Here is a 23,201-nt window from a genome sequence, read left to right on the forward strand (position 1 = left end):
CAGCATGCAATAAAACAATAGCATATATATTTATCATAACAACTTCTTCACTAGAATGCTAGGTATTTAAACACCACAAAATGCACAGACTTCCTGCAGAAAATTAAAAGCAAACAAAAAAAGTGGGGGGGAACCTTTAGAAGGAGGTGATTTCATTTGAAATACAATGTTAGATTGATTTCTATATCGTGTCTAAATGTATGATGTAGTCATACCTAATCTGGCAGAAAAAATTCTAATATTTACTTCCTTTTTTTTTTGCACTGTATATTTTCAAAGACCTCCTATAGTTAACATTATAATATAGTTAGTTGCTACAAATAATCTGCACTGATTATAGGAAAACTGTCAGTGTCTGTTCAAGGTCTGAAAAGGCTGCAGCAAATAGCTTTTCTCTTTGCCATGGAGACTGGGGTCTGTTTTTACGGTTACTCTGGTAACCAAAGCCTTTCTGGTGCTAGTCCTTTTCAGTTACCTTAGCTATTAAACCCTCTGGTTGAGACAAAAGGAAGGCAGTATGCAGACACTTCCCCATAAAGCAAATCTCAGGGTTAAAATTGAGCAAAACTTAAAATAAAAGAAATAAAACCAGCTCCTAATCAGCTGGTTACATAGTGACTGTGAGGTGTTTCTGTGCTTGCCTACATATGGGAAGCTAAGGCTTGGTATGTTTGAATATTAATCTGATTACTAAAGGACGAGAAAATGGATTAGGCATCTTCAGTGCTGTTTCAAGGAACAGTCTCTCAAACCTATGACCCTCACAGTGCAAAAGGCATCAGTTTTTCAAAGTCATCATCTGGGGAGAATTTCTTTTTTAAAAGGTGTGGATTTTGGCATTTCGTAGAGTGATACGCATTAAGATAATTGTAAGTAGAGATTACCGAATGCTGCCCTAAAGTCATGGGTTTGTTGCGTGGCATTAATGACCCTTCACAGTGTCTGGGATCCTTTAGTAAACAAAGCCAAAAAAATGGATTCTGACCTGAAAGCCGATTAACATCACAATAATAAAACACCCAATTCATGACCAATGTCATGAGGATGAGTACAGAAGACTGGCAACAGAAACATCATAAAGATAGGAGGCTGAGTAGTAAAATATTTAGCAGCTAAGATGGTAGTGTCACTTTTGCTTGGAATCAGTAAGTGTAGGCAGACTCCCAAATTATCTTGTTTCTCAAAACAGTAATTTTTTCACCTTAGGTAAGGACTTATTATGGCAAGCTTTTACCATCCCTACACATTTTGGTTTGAGCTTTCCACTCTGAATGAAGGGGATTTTTCTCTGGAAGAAACAGCCAACTAAATAGACAACAAATAATATGCTTCACAACTGCACAATCCATTCTTGCTTTAACATGGTCAAACTAAGTAACTCTAAACACTGCAATACCCATGGTGATAGACCACTTTTGAGCTGCAAAGTATTCAATTATTTTTCATTTGAACTATTACATGTGTCACACAGAAATTCCCCATTGCTGTTTTCACCCACATAGATTACCAAGTTTAAAATAATGAGTAACTTTGTCCTATCAGAAGACAGTTCAAATTCAAACACCATGATATAGCAACCAAATTAAGATTGATTGGTATTTGTTAACAGAGAGGAAAACACCTGCAGTATTAAAAAAACTAAAGTATCTGTTCATCCATAAATTAGGTGCAGCATCAGAATACTGGACTGATCTCAGCTGAATCACATTTGTGCATTTCAATAGAGAATGCTCATTTAAATGAGCCACTGTTTGATCTGAGCATCCCTACTCAAAAGGGCAAGTACGGATCCCTGACACCAGGTGTGTAACTGATAACCAGGTGTTCACATACTAAGAAATTCTATTAAATACTCTTTTTGTTCCATTTTCTGGAGAAGACAGGTGTTATAAGGAGAAGGGGAGAAACATATGTGTATGAAATGGCTGGAATCAGAAGGAAGTTGACTCTTTCTGGATTTGCTGTAGTAACTGAACTAGGAATTTATGTACATTTGTGCTAAAAATGGCTCCTGCCATTTAACCTTTTTGTATGATGTTTCCAGAATTAATGGGTTTTGTATGATGTTTCCAGAATTAATGGGTTCAATGCAAAACTTTGGGCAAAATCTGTCTCCAGCCTTTCTACTACCTCAGATATATTTCTGGTTTTGAAGAAGTGGAGATTTTTCATGATAAAATATTGGTCTTGAATATTCTAATGTATTGAAAATCCATACATATAAATTTGCTAAATGAAAGATGGCAGGTTTGTGACAAACAGTCATATGCAATCACTGAGCAAAACACAGCAAGCTCTTGACAGAAGGAGATTTTATCATCATGTTTGTCTCTGGTCTTTTTTAGTAATTCCTTATGGTGATATTTTATTTCACAGGGAATGCAAGTGGTATCAGGTGGGGTATATGTGATATAGTGCATCAAGTCCTCCTTAGCAGGGGATTGTTTTCATGATCCAGTAAATTAGACTTCTCTTTACCTGAGGAAGCAGATAAAATGATGGTCAAGCTCTGACCTGTTAGCATTGGTTTCCCATTCCTACACTCAGGAATTATATCTCTATAATTCCCTGGTATCCCTATAGCTACCCTTCAAATCAATTCCCCAGTGCTAATGCTGCAGGCAGATGCATTTTTTTGTGGGAATCCTTTCTGACTGAATGGTTGAGGATTTCCTTGCAGAGCACTGCATGAAGTACACCTTCCAGGTCTCATGGTTCCACTTTGCAGAACCAGGCACAGAGACCTGCAGGTATTGCTTTTGCCCTTTCTGTAGGAGGGGACAGAGATCCTTACTGCAAACTGCTCAGCCTGGAGAAGAGAAAGTTGTCTGGAGACCTCATAGCAGCCTTCCCATATCTGAAGGGAGCCTGCAAGGAAGCCAAGCATGGACTCTGTCGGGAACTGTAGTGATAGGACAAGGAGTAAGGGATGCAAACTGAAAGAGAGCAGGTATTGGGAAGAAATTATTTACTGTGAAGGTGATTAGACACTGGAACCAGTTGTCCAGAGTAGCTATGGATGCACCATCAGTGGAAGTGCTCAAGGCCAGTTTGGATGGGGCTTTGAGCAACCTGGTCTCATGAGAGGTGTCCTTGCCCATGGCAGGCTGGCTGGAACTAGAGGATCTTTGAGGTGCCTTCCAATCCAAACCATTCTATGGTTCTGTGTTTCTGTAAACAGTGCATATGACGATAAGCAATCTGCAGTCCTTCGTGGCATTTTGCGTGCAGGAAAAATTTTTCATTATTCCCATTTTACAGTCGAGGAAGCTGAGATTGAGGCTGAGTGACAGCCACAGCTAGAATTTAAACATGAGCTCTGGGACCCTAAACCCCATGTTGAACTGAAAACTTCATAGCAAACAGCTTAGATAAAACCCTCAGCTATGCTTGAGGCAAATTCATCTGGGGTAAAAGCATTTCTGAGCTGGAGAAAAGCAGTTCCAATTGAACTGAAAGCCCACATGTGTGTCCTAGTTTGGACATCTTATATCTCAGATGGTGTGCCAAAACTGAAACAACAAAATATAATCATCTATCCAAAGGTAAAAAATACACAGGTAAATAAGGAGGATTTATTGATTTTACACAGATGTACTGACACAGAGAATTTTTGGAGTGGTGCATCCATCTCTAGGGAAAGAGCAAAAGCCTCAAAGGCACATGTGTCAATGCATATGTGGAATGCTCACCCCCAGGATAAGATGCTTTCTCTTACTGATTTTATATCTTTGAAATTTACTTTCATCAAACAAAAACAGAAGTCTGTGTTTCCCAGACCTTTCACACTGGCTCAGGACTGTGCACAAGTGTCCTCAAGGATGATCTGTGGCAAAGCTTCTAAGAACCTTCTGGCCCTGCTACTCTTTTGTAGGATTAAAAGCCAAGGGGCATCAGTACTTGACCTTCTGTGACTTCTGGGAGTGCATGGATTTGTGGGAAGAGATTCAGAGGAAGCTTTAGGCTGTAGGATTTTTGAGAGGATATCTTCTAAAATGAGTGTGTGATGTCTGAGAGGGCAGAGATAAAAAACAGGAAAAAAGAGCACTGTTACTTATGGAAAAGGGTATTAACAATGACTCAGTACAGTGACAAGCTGCTGTATGCTTTCCATTTTATATGTCCCCCACAACTAAGTAGGTATTCAGTCATACAGTTGCACAGGATGTTTGGGGAAGGCCCACTTTTTTCAGGTCATTTCTTGGCTGCAGCAAAGTTCTCTTTTGTTACATAAGGATCAAATGCAAATATAGTTCCAATTTCAAGAAAGACCTGTTGATGCAAAATGTTTCACCATGAGTTATGTGCAATATTCATCTTGTGTAAGAGCAGGCAATTTTTATAAAACATCTTGCAGCAGAAGAATGTTGGTTCAAAAATGAAGCAACATTCTGAAGTACAATTAAACTCTTATCAAATCAGAGCCTTGAAGATACTTTCCTGAAATGTCTTGTACTGGTTTGAAAGTCATGAAGCATAACTCCTGAACTTGCCGTTATGTGAGTCTGGACAAGTCATTTGACTTCTGCAATCTACAGCTAGCTCCTCTGTGGGAAAACTGTCTAGGCCCTAGTTTTGCCAAATCCAATATGTAGAAATCAAATATGGAAATTTAGCAATAAGAGATTTTTTGTAATGGGTTTATTCAAGTGAACAGGAACCTTCACACATATAGGTAGTGCTCAGAGCCATTATTTGCAAATTAGCAAACAGCGCTCAGCAGCAAAGATTTGATGAGAAAACCCATTGCAATGGCTGGCAATCTTGTGACCTTGCTCAAGCCTAGACAGCTGCAACCATTCGAGAACTCATTTTGTCTGACACATCCTTATGGTGCTGCCAGGTATAAGTGCAGGAGATATGAAACACCAACACTGCTCTGGACTGATGATGTCCTCACCTATCTCACAGTCATTGCACGTTTAGGCAAGTAAGGCAACTAAGTTTGCCTGTTTAAGCAATTAAATCATGCAGGTGGTCAGCAAGAATAACCCCTGTGACTTTTGCAGAAGTATGATCTTGTGTAGCTCACAGCTTTTTTTCTGCAAGAACTGACCATAATAGAGTCCAGAGAACATCCTTGAAAACGCCTTGAAAACATTCTTCCAGAAAAAAAAGAGATACATGTACTTTTGGAAAAAAATGTATAAAGTTATTCTAGTTCTAAGGAGACCATACAAATAAGCATCTGACTTTCGCTTTCTCTCTGTCAAAACCAAAATAAATCAAAACCAACCTCCAACCAATCTTCTTTTAAACATTTAAAGTCATCCTTGTAGTAGATTACCTGAAGCCTTACTGAGGATTTAAACAGTTAATACATATGTTACTGGTGAGAATCAATACATTAAAACAGATATAACAGGTTTCAGTAGAGTGTGGACTGAAGTATCATTTAGATTTTTTTTTTTGTTTCAACACTTCCTGGGTTTCTTTTTATTTTCACTTGTTAATTTTAAATTTTGTGGTTTTTCTATGTCATTAACCATTCACATATATAATAACTTCAGCAAATAATCATGTATTTGCTGGAGTTACTTCTTAAATTGTTCATGTTACCCTGCAAGTTTTTAATTCACCACTTCCCAACATCCTGCCCATAACTCCAGCCTGGCAAGCAGCTTCATCACAAGCATCGTATTTGTTTTTTCTTTCTCACAGCTCCTGAATTCTAGAGTTCTATGATCATATGAGGTTCTCAAAGGTCTCAACCTTTCATCAAAACAATTGGTTTTTTGCCTTTTACTTGTGCAACATATTTTTAAAAATGCCATTTAAGTGTGCAAGAGGTTTAAAAACAATACACATGAATTAGACTTGATGGAATGCTGTGCTACCTTTACAAAGCCTTCTCAAGGTTTTATGGGTGGTTGTGTTTTTATCAGCCTTGTGTTGACCTTGCCTGCTGCAGAGAATTAGTTCCCTGTGGAACATACTCTGTGCAAGCTTGCTTTAGGCAGCTGAAGTGAGAAACTTCCTGCATAGTCCTAATTTTCATTGTGAAATAGAAGAGCATGACCACTTGTGGATTTTCACTTAGCTGAAGATAGAGAGCTCTGTTTTCAGTTTGCCAGTGCAGGTGGCAGAAGTGGCTCCCCGTGGAGGAATGTGGGGAATAACACATCTCAGTTGGAAAGCCAGCACACACAGGGCAGTGCATCCCTCACACCACACTCAACAGCTCTGCCCAAAACTATCAGCTAACATAACATGTCTGAGTAGAAGCTGATGCCAGAGAAAAAGCTCTGCTTTTCTGATGTGCAAGAGAGCACGACCTGTGAACTTGTGCTCAAGGCAAAATAATCTGAGTCATAAAATACATTTCAATGATGTTATACATCTCTTTAAGATTCTTCTTCTCCTACCATTGAAATTTTCTCCACCACTTTGTGCTGAAAGCAGTACTAGTTTCATATACCTGCTTTGAGAGCTGTGAACACACGTAGATAAATTTTTGGTAGGGTACAATGCTAATTTTCTCATAAATTTCTGTTTACTCTATGCTTTTCTCAAAGGAATAGCTATTTAGTAGTTAAATATATTGGAAATCTTTTACCAATATACAGTAGCACTGTCTTCAAGATTATTATTTTCTGTTTGTAAATCAGGACATTTTGTCAACATGTACTCTTTGGCCAAGACAATGTGATATCTTTGTTGGAGGCACACATAAATTATTACTTTGGCTATTGTAAGTCTTTCTTTAACAACTTATTCAAATGCAGCATATGTCCTCAAGCTTCATACATGTTCCAAATGTTGTAGAGCCAAAAACCATGTAAAGGTTTGATAATATTTTGATTTATTTAGCTATCTACACCTGTGCCTAATTTTACCACAGGAATAGTTATATGCGACCTTACAGAACTCAAATTTAAGTCTTCTAGGCCCCAGAACAAAGTTATTTGATTATAACTTTTTAAAGCACAAATAACTAATTTTGTGCAAGTCTGGAGTCAATACTGCTAACATTGTTCCTGCCAAGCACAAGCTCATCCCACAAGATATATTGGCAAAGCTGCCTCTGATCTGCAGATACAGTGCAGTAAAAATAAGGGTAGCAGTCTGCATTTTTGTGGATAAATGGCTTCTCAGTTTAATTGTTTTTTTGAGCTTTGAATTTTGATTGATTGCTACTTCTATATGAAACCAACCTTTTGAAAGATGAATGGATATAAAGTTTTTGACTCATGTTTACATTTTCTGTATTTCCAGTGACTGAATATTTTGAAAGAGTTTGTTTCTTTAGCATTTTTTCCCAGTTAATATTTAATTCAAGCATAAATATAACATATAACCTGTGGGCCTGTTTTGTATTAATAAAGATGCTAGCAGTCTTCTGAAAGCTTTTGTATCAGGTCTCTAAAAATGGATGCCTTCAGAGATCTCTTACTTCAGTATCATAAACACAGTGTGCCTGTAGTCATATGACTGTTCAGAAATGCAGGCACAGTTTATAGAGATTTTACTTGATAGCTTTTAAGTATCATTCTGTATTTTTTCTGTTGATTTTTTTAAAAAATATCTAAATTCTATTAGGAAATATTTTGCAGTGAAGAAAAAAGAATGAGATATAAATCTCAGAAAGTTAATCTGTATTCATTAATGGAAGAAACAATAAAAAGGATGTAAGACATTTTATTCCAGGAATCGTAATAAATGTATTTTTCTATATCCTGTAATCTATTACCTCAGTGTAATGACTTTAGAACTCAAAAGTGTCTGACTTAATTGTTCTGTAAATCCATTTTTTGTCACTTTAACTCTTTGAATTTCAATCAATTAGATATTAGTTGGGAGGGGTGTCAAATTTTAATTGTTTGCTCTTTATAGACTATTCCTGAAAACTGCTTATTTCTTTAAGAAAAAATATATGGCCCCTTTTAAGTCAAGTTTGACTGAAAACTGTTAGCTTTTTATTCCAGAATTAGCAGAACAGATACATGTATATCCCAACATTAAATAAAATCATTATATAAGCATAACAGTGGAAACCTATATCTCCACTTACATTGGTTAGAAGGCTCGCACATCACGCCTCTGTCTTCCAATACAGAATTTCAACAGGTACAGAAAGGCCTGACTAGCTCATCATGTTCCATCTCACCATTCTTCCTTTTGCCAAATGTGATTTATCACTGGCCATTTCTAAGAGCTCTTGGGTTTTATTTTTCAGTTACTTTTGTCAATTCTGAGTGACACATCTCTGTAAACAGGATGCTCAATATTTTCTTAAACTATCTTGACTTTTCTTGACTTTGCAAAATGCCTACTATCTCCACTTTAGAATCAACCTCTGTCAGTCCCCATCGGTACTGTAAAATCAATCCAAGTAGTCTTATGGGGTGAGTGTCCCGAATATTCTCCATGTCTTTGACTTGAGCGTTCTTCTTCAGGGTAGACCTTCTGCACCAGGTTTCCAGATGGAAACCTGATATTCCAGAGCCAGTTTCTTTGGAATGTTTATCCAGTGATACATGACCTATATCTCAAGTTATTTTGTTTCTTTGTTGCTTTTCCAGACATGTCAAATATTCTGCATTCTCTGCCCAGTTGCACCTCAGCAGACCTGCTGCTTTGTGCAAAGGAAGAAAAAAAACGTGTTAAGAAAACCCTAGCAACTGCAGAAATTATTTGAGTGTACCTATTTGTTTTTATTTAGCTGACCTATTTGATGTTGCATGTTGTCCTTTCTAAGAGGACAAAAAGCTTTGGAAATGTCAATGCCTTTTATAGCTCTATAGGGTTATGTCTGTTGTGTGTATACATGCACACACCCTCTCACATACATAGAAGAGAGGAAGTAATTTTATTTTACCCAAATCAGCTACTTAAGTAAATTGAGATATATAGAATTTACCAATGAAATGAGTGATTTGATGTGAATAAAAGAGGTGGTGTGTTGTAAATCAGTACTGACAGCCAAATGGGAAAAATTGACAGAGCACTGTAATCACTCCCAACATCCACTGAAGTTATTGATCCAAAACCTCTATAATCCCCTTCACATAACACAAGCAATTTCATATAATACCTGTAATAACAGTGCATTCAAACTCAAGTAGCCATCAGAAGCTTTGTATCTAATGGCAAAGCAGGCCTCTGCTGAGTAAGTGTAACAACTAGAGCACAAAAACGCCGATGACTCTTGCCTTTCATAGGTAGCGGCCTGCGATAAGAGCTAGTTCAGAAGATAAACAGTTCCCAACGCCAAGGAAAATGAGCTATTAATTGCCCTCTTGCTAAAGACATCATAAAGGCCCTAAAGCCCTGGGTGCAAAACAGGGAGAAGGTAAGCAGGATTTGGGGACTGATAACGCCCCGGGTGCCATCCACGCAGCAGCGATCTGATGTTAATTACAAGAGGGGAAGGAGGGCTGAGAGGTATTTAGCTGCTGGGTCATTACATCCTTCCCAGGTGTTTTTCCCATGAAATGTTCCACCAGTTTTACAAGCTCCTTCTCTGGCTGATGGATTATTCCACTGCCTTATCAAAGCTTTGCCAGCTCCTCATTAATATATAGAGCGAGCGGCGCGGTTCTATATATCATTGTCTTCTTCTCGGGGAGGGCTAATCAGTCAGGCATTATCAGCCCGTCAGCAGAAGGCAGGCAATCAGGCCTGACAGCGGAGAATCATGGGAGAGCAGGGAAGGTTAAATGAGGCTGACAGTTGTGATAATGATGATTATACTATAAATTAAGATATGATGATAAAGGAGAATAAAAGACACAATCTGAAGCAATATTTGGTTTAACATGTCTCTCTTTTTCGGTACTGTTAAATGGCCATAACATTTATCACGCCGAACAAGAATGGACATTTAACTACCATGATAAAATAGGACAGCATCAGATTGAAAACCCAACAAGTTGTGATTATTGTGTCAGGCACTTTTCCACTGGTTGAAAAAACTGGAGATAGAGCATATGTTATAATCATTCATGCATTATTCTGCAGAATGAAAAGAAAATAGATCTATTTTAGAAATGTCTTCCAGACTTCTAGATAAAAAAAAAATCCAAAAGGGAAAAAATTGATATATTCTCCTGCTTCCAAGATTGTTTTTATCAATGAAACTATAGGAACATAAGTGATAGTTCCTCCCTGCCACCTCTTCATAATGAATGCATGTATTTATTAGTAGCTGATTTGGAGGATTTGTAATTGTTTCACTGTTAGTCCCTTATTAAGCAAAACACTATAAATGAAATTACAACATCAACATGTCATTTTCAAAGATCACTCTGTTGTCAGGTGATAAAATTAAGTAGGTTCACACAGGTGAAATCAAACAAGACCTGGCATGGTTTGACTGTAGGAACGTGTAATGCTGTGGATGTCATGCAACTGTTTGGTTGTTTGCTTAGACAGATGGACTATGTACATTTCATTTGCTTATGATGTTTGTGTTTATGGTACTTAACAATCCTAAATAAATATCATCAGACTATGAGAATGAGAATGATGCTCATTAGCAGTTTATGCAGTATCCCAAGCCCTGTGCACCCACATGGGCAGCCAGAGAGCACTCTGTGCCTGGATGTGCTTAACATGTACTGAAAGAAAAGTCTGGCAGGGGAAATGCAAAACCTACTTACTGGAAAACCACAGATTTTGGAACAAGTTGAACTCGAACAGAAACACTGCTCTTCTTGTAGATATGCTAAAGAAATTATTATCTAAATACATAAAGACCTTTTTATAAAACAAATTGCTATTTTGCACAGATATATTAGTTTTATGGTCATAGAGCTGACCATGCTCCTATTGCCAAGGCAAATGCTCAGACCAAGCCAATGGTGTAAACCTATAATCTTAATAACTGTTTTGTACCTGAATACCTGAGTATATTTTTGTATAACACACTCATATGTCATGCATCTCTATCCATGATACTCTTGAAAATTTTAGCAAGGATAAATCACTGTATTATTTGTTGCTATTTGATCTGTGCAAACGGTGGGTTTTTTACTAGATATGAAAGAACAATAAACTTCAATTAGTATATGCTGTATTAAAGTGATAGTGCAAGAGAGAGAAACGAATATTTTAGAAGTTCACAGCTTTATTTTCTCCATCTCTTCTTCATTACCTCCGATTGGGAAGTATTCACAGTATAAAAGCTGATTATTAATTGTAGAAGTGGTTGAGTTGACTGCACAAGTCTGAGACAAAATTATTTGCTTCATAAATTAAACAAAGTTAGTCCACAACAATCCTCCCATGAAACACGACTTCTCTGGAATCTGCTCAGGCATATAGTGATGGCAGTCACTTAAGTGCCTTAGACAAACAGAAATTTTTGCTGTGATTATAGTGATTACCTTTTCTGCAGTGACTGACTCAATGGAAATAAAACCAGAGCTATTTCGTAGCGGGTGAAAAAAAAAACCCAACAAAAAACAACAAACCCCACACAACCAAAAAGAAGCTACCTTGAAACAACTGCTGCAGTATTGTTTTTCACTGGAAATGGCCTATTGTCTAATGCACTTCAGAACAGTATTTTTATTATTTGATCAATTCAATTTACCAAAGCCATGAAAATTGCACACATTCCTCTCTTACAGATGTAAAGCAAAGAACACAGATGAGTTTATAAACCTGACAGCCTGTAATGGAAATGCTTATGCAACCAGCACTCTCTGGCTGTGCAGTCTGTGCTTCAGAAAAACCCAAAGAAATTCATTACTAGGGGACAAGAGCGTGGAAAAATACAAAGAAAGAACTGTGATCAAATGGAATATCCTAATGCATCATCCTAGGCTTTATTTGTGTTTCTTTTCTGTAATGATACACAGCACTTTGCCTTGTTTCAATTTAAAGCATGCTATTGCATCTGAATAAAATCACTAGTGTTTTTCATGAAGATAAGGATTTTGTTTTGCTGTTTATCCTCTCTAAGATCAGGATTTTATTAAAGGAGCAATGCTGCTTTAGAGACTTTCTCAGTAGCTTGTTCCATCAATTCAAATGTACACTGAAGATATATTCACAGGAGTTCAGTCCAATAAACCAGCAGGTTTTAGTGTGATAATATATTTCTTCTAAGAGGCAGACAGGGGATAAGTCTGGTGCAGTCAGGAAAGAGGGAGGAGACCAGTGCAGAGATTATGACTACATATTTTAGGGAGATCCAGTGCTGGAGTCAAAACACTCTGTGCATGATCAGATTGAATTAGGGTTCTTAGAAAATGGTGATAAAATTTAACATTTTCCTCCTCCCTTCCTGCCCCAGCTGTAGCTACCCTGTAAACAAACCAAAGTTATTAGGTGGGCTTTTTGAGGAAATGTCTGTTAAAAAGAAAAATTAAAAAAAAGAAAAATTAAAAAAACCCTTGTTTTCCAAGCTTTTGTTCATTTGTGAGTTTTAGAGCTTGTAATATATGTTGGGATACATATTTCTGAGTTTTGATGTTCCGTGCAGAAGTGACCAAACTGAGATCCAGTTCAAGATACATCAAGATAAATTTCAAATTTATTAGTGGGAAAGAGTAACTCCACTGAATTCAGTTGGGATTTTGCAATACACTGGATTCCTTCTGTGAAAACTTCAATATGTGCAGACACACATCCTTGGAGCCTATATACCGAGGTTCAAGAACAGGGATCCTTTGTCTTCCTTCCAACTTCTTTCCTCTCCTTCCCAACCACCCTCTTTTAGTGGCCCAGGCATACAGAATGTACCCCCACAGTAGGATGGCCACTGCTAACACCAGCCAAGTCTGAAGTGCTTGGCTGAGACTCATTAGTCTTGTTATAAAAACACAATTGGAAGTGTGGTTTATCATTTGGAGGTAAGGTTCTAATTTTGGCACATAGGAGGCTGCAGACAGGAAAATATCTTGTTCCTTATTCCATTTTATTAACTTTGTTTTGTTCGCTTGAGCCTAGCACTGTGTAAGACTTTGAATAATCACAGCTGTACAGGTAGCTCCAGTAGAGTGAATGAGGGGCTTTTTCAAGGGCTCTGCTCCCTGCAGAAATGATTTGTACCTCTGCCTGATTGTCACTAACAGAAAATGAGAAATAGGAACATTCAATGCAAAGTAATGTGTTCTGTACAATTACTGGATTAATAATTTTATTCCATTACTGTGTGGGGAGAGAGGACATCAGGTTGAAGATCTGCAATTCTAGTATATTTCTAAGCGTCCTGTTAAGAGAGTGAGCAAGGGTCAGGAAACTTAATTATGCCATAACTAGATAGAAATTGCCAAGTGATAAAAAGAAACATCCAGCCAGATTCAGCAGGAAATTACAGCTTTAATAATATAGCATAATGCCTACTTCTATACAATTATTGGAGAGACCCTGAATGATTTTAAATAACAGGCTTGGTTTTCCAGTAACGACAGGGGGAAAAAAAATCTGAAAATGACATTCTGCATTTTGCTGTAAATATTTTTCTGAGGTTTGGGGTTGGTTTTTTTTAACATTGAATTATTAAAAATCGCATATTTACATTTGGTAATGTGGAAATGCTATTATTCTGAAACAAGAGAAAGGTTATATTTATGGAGGAATTTGTATTTGTGGGAATTAAGCCTGTGGAATAATTCTTTTAGTCTATTGTGCTTATTGTATTTCTAATTTTGGAATGAAAAAACAAAGTGCACCGAAATTTATATTAAAAACTTAGGACTGAGTATCTTTGTTTTACAATTCCAGTTTTTTTCCACACTACAACCATTACAGTGTCCTATATCTACACAGTTTTCTTTCAGTAAAATGTTTATGAACAAATTAAAGATTTCCTTGCATGCTGATACAGGATTTCCTTATAATTTTGTAGTCTTTATGAAAGATTAAAAAAAATACTATTTTAGCATAAAGAAAACTCTTCATCCTAATGAGAAGCAGCTCTTTTTTTTTCTTTCCCCTCTCAGATGAAATAGGATATTTTAAATATTAAACTCTTATCATCTTTGTAAACACTGCATGTGATATTAAGGCCTTTTGCAATATACGTGTATGTGTTTGTCCATTTATTTCTAATGTAAGAAAGAAAAGTCATTTCTGGTACTACCCAGGAGAGCCCAGCATTTCATTTTGTATTCTGAGGATGCAGATTAATCAACCTGACTCTCTTACCCAGGGCTAGCCATTCTGCCTAGAAATCTGCATATCTGCATATTACTGTTCTTCCCTGAATTTAATTTCCTACAGGAGCTGATATTAATCACCCTGTTTAAACAGAGGGGATTTGGGGTCTATACAAATATGACATTTTTTTATGGAAGTTGTAGAATATTTTCTCCTTTTTCATTATTATTTAAAGAGACAATAGCATGGTGCTTTAAAGCAAACTATAGGAGATTATTTTTGTTTATTTGAGCTCATATATACTTAGTTTAGATTTTAATCATCAAATAGGGCACACCAAGAAAGCTGTTCTGTATTTTTCCTTCCAGAGTCTGCCCTCCCCGCCAAGAAAATTCCTCCAGATTTCACTGTGTATGATAAAGGGGAGTTGGGCCATGCATGTCCTAGATATACCCTGGCTGAGAAAGTTTATTTGAACCCTTTATTTAAAACCTGTACCAGTTTAATTGCCTGAATATTAAGCACTACACAAGCAGGCAAGCGTTGCTACACCTCTGTTTTGCAGCTGGTGAACCCAGGAAGAGAAATGTTGTTGATCAACACTGAAATCCATAAGACAGGCATGGCTTTTCATGTAGATTTCAGTGGCTTCATGTCCTCTGCAGGCACCTGGGGAAGCACTCAAGGAGATGTGACGCTGTCACTGAGGGGTGGGAGGCAGAAATTAGCTTGGTTGTCTCCCCATCCTCTGCCAGGTGAATCTGTATCTATACAAGGCCACTGGTCCTGTCTGCATGCAGTCACAAAATTTGGTCAAACAGGGAATCCTCGTGGCTGATAACTCCTTGTTGTCTCCAGGTGGAAACAGAAGCAATTTCATGAAGGCAGTGGCAGCAATGCTTTCACTGTCCTACCTTAAACCCCCCTCCATATTTTGTGTTTGAAAGTGGAGAACAATGAACTGTCACTGTGTGACTCCACTGATGTCAAGCACATTGTATCAGGCAGAAATTCAGTCCAATCCATCTGTCCCTCAGCCAGTATTACTTGGCATATTTTATTTTGGCTGCTGAGACTGCAGTTATGGTCCAAGCACAAACAACTCAGAAGAACAACATGCTTGGAAATATGTGCCTGCATACCCCAGGAGCCTGTGCCAGCTGGAAAAACAGAGCATACATCAGTTACTGACTAGATATACTGCCCGTGTTAAAAAATGAAGCTGCTATCCAGATTTTTGTTTAAATTTACACCCTGGCCTATTGTGGCACTCCAGGTTAATTTAGATTGGCACCTCCTTTGCAGAGCTCTCTAATGCAGCCCTGAAAAACATGGGACTTCCTTTTTATTTTTTTAGGAAGGCTTAGCTCTTTCATAGCCTCTTGTCAAAGCAGAGCTTTTCTGTCTCTTGTTTAGGTACCCCAAAACTTCATGAAAAGAAATTCAACATTGCATCCTTCTTGCTTTCTCAGTCAAGAAATACATACATGCTTTGAGTTGGGGAAAAATTTATACACAGAACTGTCAACTGTTTTCCAGTCGACACAAGTATAGAATAAGTAAAATAGTGAGTAAATTTTCACATAGGATGTGATGTGAACCTGTCCTGTATTTGCCAGTTTTTGACCAGATGTGATCTGGTTTCTATTCAATCTCCTAGTTCTGCAAATCCTTGTGTTACAAATTCCGGAGAGGTTATATTGCCAATTTTTCCCTGGGTTTGCTTAAGCAAATAGATCGAGTTGCCACAATGTATAATCAAGGCAGGTATTTTGAACTCTTTGATAAAAAGTCATACTGATTTTTTTTCATTTCTAGCTCAAAATTGAATGTGAGGTTGATATAAATACTTTTTTCTTTTTCTACAAATTTCATCTGCTTCTAGAAATTATTTCCTGTTTTAGAAAACTTTTATAGTAAGGTAAAAAAATACCTAGTCACTGTGACTAACACCAGATTTTCTGGCGGATTTATTATCAGAGGTCTTGGCATCACTCTGAAGAGATTACTGGTATTCATATCATTCTTCCTGAACACCTAGGCTGCTATATTTTCATTGCCTGTTACAAATCACAAGGGTATCGCCCCAGGCAAATAACAGCTTAGCATGTTTATCTGTCTGTGCTAATAGCATTTCATTTGAAGTCTTAAAAGTCACAAGTGGCTTAAAAGGGCACTATTACATGACTTCACATTTTATTGCAAAATGACAAGGTCCAGTTTCATTTGTTCTGCTTTGAAGTGTTCTTGTCCCTTGGCTGCCTGACTGCAGCCTTTTCCTATTCAAACTTGGAGCACGATCCCCTTGAACCAAGATACTGTCTTCTCCAGACAACAGGGAGAACTTCACTGGTAAAAATGCCATTTTCAAGCCCAGTTGTTTGGCTTACCCTCTTGTAATATTATCCACTGTCATTTGCTTTAGTGCTAGCTTGCCTGTAAAGGAAAAGATTATGTAAAATTACAGTTTACTAATTAACATACAGTACATACAGTTATTGTCTGCATTCATATGGAAGCTAGAACTGAAAATCATTTAAAAGCCTTAAAACAGTGTTTTGTATCCTTGTAGAAAAACAAAAAAGTGTGTAAATGTGTCTGGATTGAATATATTCTTCCTGACATTTGGTAGTTTCTATTTAATTTAAACTAAAAATGTTTTTGTCTTTAAAATTGTGTACCTGGACTGTTTTGTAGGAAATACAAAATGCAAAATACAGCACAGTCAGTGTATATAAATAAGGGCAGATACTGAAGACTGTTGCTGAATCAGCACCAAAGACAAACGTGCATTTTACTTTTTTTCCTGTCAGAGGTCTTTTGAGACAGGGTTAGAAGCACTAGAAAAGGCCCACTGTCTCTCATCTAAGGGGAAAACCATATCATATTGCTAGAGACAAATAATAATAGAGAGCTCTTTCTAATGCAAATCTGAAGTCTTTTCATGCAATTAAGGCTACTGAAAACTTGGTTCACACCGTTCCTTACAGGCCACCTGTAAGCTACACCTAACTTCTGAGCATGCTACCAGTACTGCATGTTTATTTCGAATGGAAGTGTTTAAGTTTTGTAAACTTCAGCCTAATCACATCAGAGGAAATCTCTGAATGTTTAGAAAAAACCCTCTTGCTCTACTTATGCTTATTGGAGCGAATTTTATAACACGTATTTTAATTAGTACAAGAGTAAAAAGGCAGAACCAGCAAACTAAATTTAAATTTTAAGTATTTTAATCACAGAAATAATTTTCACAGTGCGTTTAGCAGGAAGAATCCTCTGGTGTAATGTATGTGGTGTGAACAAATGCATGTGTATTCTAGGTGCAAAACAAACACCAACACTGTTTCATAGCAAACATTGTCATCTGAAAATATGGCTGACTTAGGTTAACATGCTAATACCATGATTTTGCAATAGCAAGTATGAGATTTTCTGTAAATAAATCCATCAAAAAGTAAAATGGGGAGGAATTGTTCTGAATCAAATGATTATACCTGTAGAGCTTGTAACAAGGAGATATCTTACTGTTCTTTAAGAAACATGAAGCAGTGAGACAAGAGGCAATGACAGGAATATTTTTTTATTTGAGTCTTCTTCTATAACCAGATTCTTATTTATTTTACTGAAATCAGAAAAGTGTTCCGATCGGCAAGAACCTGAGTGGGGGAGATGTATGTCAGAAGAAAAGATAATTGATGGTAAACGTCAAATATTAAATCTTGATCTGGTTATTACCCAGCATATTAGCTATGTAAGAAGCTTAACAATTACAGCTATGATTGACTAGGTGGGATCCAAAATTCTAAATATCAACTGCCAGAAGGGATAATTATAACACATTAGCACCTGCGTGCTTAGACAAGATTGACAACTCCAGTCTAACATCTGCTTAATATCACTTTCATACTTTTCATATTTTTTTTTCTTTTAGAAAGGAATAACAAAGATTTTCTTGAAGCATAACAATAATTCAGCGTCCATGTTACACATTCAGTTGATTATAGTTGCTTGTTGTGTTTGGTCATGTTTTGCACTGACACATTTAAAATTAAACAAAGCCTTTTTGGGATTAGACAGCCACAGCTGTGGTATATTTTAGACAAAATGTACCTGTCAGAATAATTTGAAGAAATCCCAACAAGTGGGCTGCTCTTCAATCAGCTGGGCTGGCCAATGCAATTTAACAACAAAATGAAACTGGGCTGGAAAAGAAAGGACTTCCTTTCCTACCATGGGAGCAACAGAGAGAAGGATATTTAGTATGAACAGCTCAGTGAAGCTGCCCTGCTGGGCTCTTTGCAGGGGCGAGGCAAAGTGTTCCCCTCCAGGCACAAATCCTGGCTGTGCCCACCCTGGGGCCCAGACTGTGAGCTGGGGGCAGGAGGGCTCTGCCCTTGTTCCTGCTCTTGTGCCTTCCCTTGCACCTGTCCTTGTGCCCGTCCTTGTGCTCGTCCTTGTGCCCGTCCTTGTGTCCGTCCTTGTGCCCGTCCTTGATCCTGTCCTTGTGCCCGTCCTTGTGCTCGTCCTTGTGCCCGTCCTTGTGTCCGTCCTTGTGTCCGTCCTTGATCCCGTCCTTGTGCTCGTCCTTGTGCCTGTCCTTGTGCCTGTCCTTGTGCCTGTTTTTGTGCCCATCCTTGTTCCTTCCCTTGTGCTTGTCCTTGTGCCCTCCCTTGTGCCCACCCTTGTGCCCACCCTTGTGCCCACCCTTGTGCCCATCCTTGTGCCCATCCTTGTGCCCATCCTTGTGCCCATCCTTGTGCTTGCCCAGCTTTGTGCCCATCCTTGTGCTTGCCCAGCTTTGTGCCCTTACTCCAGCTCCCCTCAGCTCCTGCCTCGCAGACCAACTGATTTGCAGGGAGGTCGTGCCAGGCCCCAGGAATCTCAGTGTGCTGGGACCCCTTCAGGGCTGCTCCAGTTCTGGGGTCGTCCCCAATGAAATTCCAGTATATTCTGCCCGAGGGCAGGTGTTGCTTCCCTCATGTTTGTTCCTAAGTGCATTTCCCATTGCAGGAACACCAGCTGCCCCAGCTTTGAACTGCAGGAACTCCTTTCCTGAGTGGAAAACTGACAGAGCTGAATTACAGCCTCATAAAAGAGGAGGGTGGCAATGGTGGTCCCCTGATGACACAAGTGTGATTAGGCACAGGTAGTGTTACCCCTCTGTTCTACCGGGCAGAGATGACATTCCTCAGCTGGCACACTAAAGACCTGTCCTGGCCCTGTGTGTTTCTGTGCTGGGGAATCTCAGCAGCAGAGGCTGCTCTTGGTCTCATTGGCAATTTAATGGAGTTTCCAACTGCAGCAGGCTGAAATTTCTCATGGAAAGATACATAACCACTACAATATCCAGCTATCCAAGTATTCAAAGGAATATATTTAGCAAAAATTTATTGAAAAGTGGCAAAAATCTCATTCCCTGTGGGCTTAGCTTTACAGTAGCAGAACACGGACTAATTTTATAATGTCCTTCCTGCCTTGAGTCAGCTATGAAGCTTTAAGGCCTTGTAACTCTCTGCCCATTTCTTGTGGTACAATTGAAAGTTGGTTTTTAACCTTAAAAAGGGTAGTTCAAGTATACACTGCTCAGACATGATGACATGACATGATGACATGACATGACATCATGACATGACATGACATGACATGGAAGACTAATTCGCCCAGCCGTGCCAGCAAAACTATGTGCAGAGGTAGAAGAGTTTTCCCATGATGCAGCTGCTGAGTATTTGGGCAAGGTCTGTTAGCAAAATAAATCCTTTTGCTGCTATAACCACCTCTAAACATCTTAGGTGCACTTCCTCACTTATCAGTTCCTGCATTCTTTACTTCACTCTGATGAGGTATTTTATTTCAGTTAAAACAGCTTTCACAGTGTGCCCCAGCCATGGGTGTCACTGTGTGAGCAGGTCAAAGGAGCAGGAGGGGAAGGCTCTGCCTGAGACCAGGCAGCTATTTGGCAACTTAGCATCATGCAAGAACTTCTTGCTGCCTTTATCTGTGAGAGCACTGCCAACTCTCCATGGGCCTCTAATGCATCTGAACACAAACCTAAGTCTTGCTGGACTTGATGGTGCTAATAGTAAAATTTTTCTATTTTCACCATGAGGACAGTCAAACCCTGAAACAGGCTGCCCAGGGATGTTATGCAGTCTCCATTATTGGTCATTTTCAAGATCCAGCAAGATAAATTCCTGAGTAACTCTATATAAGCACATGGCTGACTCCTCTTTAAGGATGAGGGTGGACTAGAGGTTTCCTCTAAACAGTATATTCCCACTATTCCAATTTCTAAAAACTGTAATGAAAAATTCTTGTAAATTCTATTTGCTAGAGAGGCTTAGAAAGATGTCATGTGAATGTTTGTCTAACTCAGCCTAATAATATTAGCTATTTTTAAACTCAACTATTCTGCATCTCTCAGAACATTTTTTAAGCTCTTAACATCAATGTCTTAGATTACTGGGGTAAGTGAAGCATTTTACATCACATTTTGATACCACTGCTGTACTAGTGCTTTGTTAAAGTTCATGTTAATGGCAGGTTTCTACCAAAGATGATGCAGAATTGAATTTTTTACTCACAGAGCAACAGCAATATCCTGATTTTTAGAAATCTTTCAATATTCTGGATATTGTTCTTTTTTATTTTTGGAGCATTAAGGAATAGACGAGAAGAACATGACCAAAAAAGGTTATTTCGAATGTATTATCTTTGCTAGTTATAATGAATTCATTTGCATTTAATTTGAAGAAGCAGTTATTAAAGTTTAAGTGGCAAATGTAACAATTTGAAATTGTCTTTTGACTCCTAAGTAAACATCACCACATGTGAAAATGCCCAACAGAATTGGACTATTCAGATTAATATTAAAATAATATTCATTTTTAGGGACAGGACAAGTGAGAAGGCATAAATCACATAACATCCTTTCGAATGTGGCATATGTAGGAGAGACAATTTATGGTTCATTTGAAGAGACACCATCCAAAAATGAGTGTCCTAAAATTTATGCTGGGATATTTGTTTGGTGCTGAGTGAAAGTGAAATTTTTCTGTGCAGAATTATTGTTCCTCACCTTCAAATCCTGATATAGCATCTCTTTCTATCAATGTAATATGTTAAGTTAATAATATATATACACAACTAAATGTTGATGTTATATCAAGATGGTCAGTCCTGAAAGGGAGGAAACATCAGTAATTTGTCATTTCTAAGTTTTCAAAGCCATTGTTTGAGAAGGGAGAAAGGGAGGAAGGCTACCATTCTCTTCTTTGGCAGGCCATTCTTCCCTTCAGAAGAGGCTAAGATGACAATTTCTCGGTATAGAAGCTGCCATTCCTTTGCAGTCTAACACTGTTTTACATTTTGTCATGTTCCTTCCATTAATAGATGTTTCAAAGGAGGTCATGGTATTTAAAATAGACTACTCTCTAGTATCTTACCATCATTAAGCAGATAAAATTATATATATATGTTCCACAGTGATAACAGTTATATAAATTCATGATTTTTCAGGTTAGGAATTGCATATATAAGTGCCTTGCTCATACTCCTGAAGTTACTAGTTGTTTTGATGCCTGAATCATTACATGATCAAAACTTTGCAGGTATATTAAAAGCAGGCTATAAAAATGAGGGAGATTTTTATTGTTCATCGAAAGTTGATATTTTATCCTGTGTTGATCTATTATGCACTCTGGCATCATAAAATTTAGCAACAGTTATCTTTGTCAGAAAATTTTAGGCATAGTTGATGGGACTTTTTAATATAATTGGTTGTCCCCTTCTCACAGCATTCTGAAGAAGGGCCAGATCCATTGCTGCCCTAAGATGATCAAGAACTTCAGTTGATTTGAATTTCATTTATAACTCCATAACATGTATAAAAGCTAAATCAGCATTTCTGCTATGTGTAAATATTCCTTTTATTTGTGTTCATGTGAGATGATAACAGAGTGCAGACAACACAGAAAAATAAATGTGTTTTCTTATTCATCAAATATAACTCAAAATATATCTGGTGGAAAAACAGTTTTCTCATCTGTTACCCTATTATATATTCACATGATTTCTCAGATTCACTATTAATCCACACTGGTTGGAATTTTTTTTTTTAATTTTGTTTCTAATACAAATATTATCACTTTACCCTGTATTCTCTTCTAGATCATCATTTTTCCTTACACTGCCTTAACTCATTTATATTTTGAAGCCGAAATGTTGGGTTTTATTGTTTGCCCTTTTTCTACTTCAGAGCCCATTACCTCATTTTTTTTCCAATTCTGTGTTTGTTTTCATTACCCATTTTGAAAAAAATTACTGTAAATTTCACTGACAGACCAAACCTACAATATTTTTGGTTCTTTATTTATCATTTCCTGACTTCTGCAAAGAATACTGGTAGATTGAAGAGGTGTGATTTGTCTTTATAGTAGCCATCATGGTTTGTCCCTAACACATTTGAACATTTGACTGACAACATTTTTCTCAGACAACATAAATAAATAGAATCCTATCTCAATGGCAAGATGCTATGTAATGATAAGGGCAATCAGATCTCCTTCTTCAGGCTGTTGGATGATAACAGATAGAGCAGTAGTGTTTGCAAGCTTCCCACCAATAGGTAGAGCAAATAATTCCCGATGAATAATGCATCCAATGAGTTAAGCTTCTCTGTCTGATTGTGGTGTATGCACGAGCAGACCATGATTTTGTCTAATCTGTTCATTATTCAAAGTATTTGATTAGTTTGGGGTGAGCTTTTTAAACTCTATGCACCATTTTCTCTGAGTGTACACAACTTGATTTACTTTAGTTATTTGTGATTGATCAGGCACATAATGAGGGCAATACACTTTTGTAGAACATATTTGTGTGACACATTTGTCAGTACTTTGTAAGAACTAATTTTCAGCAAAGAGGACTATAACTTTGAAATTCACTTTTGCTTACTGGTTTTGGGGTTTTTTTGGCCAGTATAACTCAGCTTTACAAAAATTCACAAAAGGGGTGAATCTAGAACCATGCTGAGTCTATTAAAAATCTTACCTACTGTGAGACACTTTGATTAGCAATGGGGCCTATGTAACAAAATAGGAAAGGGACTTCAGCTTCAAGCCAGCTAAATTGTAACTTTTTACTTTGACCATCTG

The sequence above is a fragment of the Lichenostomus cassidix genome, chromosome 1 (assembly GCF_008360975.1).
Source record: "Lichenostomus cassidix isolate B80296 chromosome 1, HeHo_3.0, whole genome shotgun sequence".
Taxonomy (NCBI): domain Eukaryota; kingdom Metazoa; phylum Chordata; class Aves; order Passeriformes; family Meliphagidae; genus Lichenostomus; species Lichenostomus cassidix.